The sequence below is a fragment of the Mus pahari genome, unplaced genomic scaffold, assembly GCF_900095145.1.
Source record: "Mus pahari unplaced genomic scaffold, PAHARI_EIJ_v1.1 scaffold_5003_U1_1, whole genome shotgun sequence".
Taxonomy (NCBI): domain Eukaryota; kingdom Metazoa; phylum Chordata; class Mammalia; order Rodentia; family Muridae; genus Mus; species Mus pahari.
In genome coordinates this window covers 117,065-117,969 of record NW_018393192.1, presented here as the reverse complement: position 1 = coordinate 117,969, position 905 = coordinate 117,065, and the positions used below count along the sequence as shown (strand labels likewise).

General features: G+C 42.9%; 1 pseudogene; it reads left to right on the top strand.

Annotated features, from left to right (window-relative positions):
* Positions 1-451: 451 nt before the first annotated feature.
* LOC110315401 lies at positions 452-801 on the top strand (annotated as a pseudogene).
* The last annotated feature ends 104 nt before the right edge of the window (positions 802-905 follow it).

Sequence of the window (905 nt, the reverse complement as noted above, 5' to 3'; positions counted from 1 at the left end):
CCAAGAAGTGGGAGTGGGTGGGTAGGGGAGCAGGGCAGGGGGAGGGTACAGGGGACATTCGGGATAGCATTTGAAATGTAAATGAAGAAAATATCTAATAAAAATGAAAAATAAAAAAGAACTTCAAGTCTCTGAAGAAAGAAATCGAAGATCTCAGATGTCGGAAAGATCTCCGACGCTCTTGCATTGGCAGGATTGATATAGTAAAAATAGCCATCTTGTTGAAAGCAATCTACAGGTTCAATGAAATCCCCATCAAAATTCCAACTCAATTCTTCATAGACTTAGGTCTCACCAAGTAGTGAGGCTTGTAATACATGGAGAGCATTGATGAGTACTTCAACAGACCAAACTGCCAAAAACAAGAGCCGTCTGTTTCCCAGTTCACTCTGACACATCTATAACATAACTACACAGAGGCTGAGATTATTAGAAAGATTATAAAAGCTAGAGGCTGATGCAGTTGTACACTGCTCGCCAGAGGCAGCGCCTGAACCACGGCCTGCAGAGGAAACAGCATTCACCATTCAAGTACTTGAGAAAGGCGAAGAAGGTGGTACCACACATGGAGAAGCCCAAGGTGGTAAAAATACACCTGAGGAACATGATCATTCTGCCCAACATAGTCAGCAGCGTGGTGGGTAAATGGTGTACAACAGCAAGACCTTCAACCAGATGGAGATCAAACCAGAGATGATCGACCACTACCTGGGCAAGTTCTTCATCACCTACAAACCTGTGAACCTTGGCTTGCCCAGTATTGGTGCCACCCACTCCTCCCAATTCATCCCCCTCAAGTAGCCAAGGACAATAAAGACTCACTTTTTTGGAAGAAAGAAAGAAAGAAAGAAAGAAAGAAAGAAAGAAAGAAAGAAAGAAAGAAAGAAAGAAAGAAAGAAAGAAAG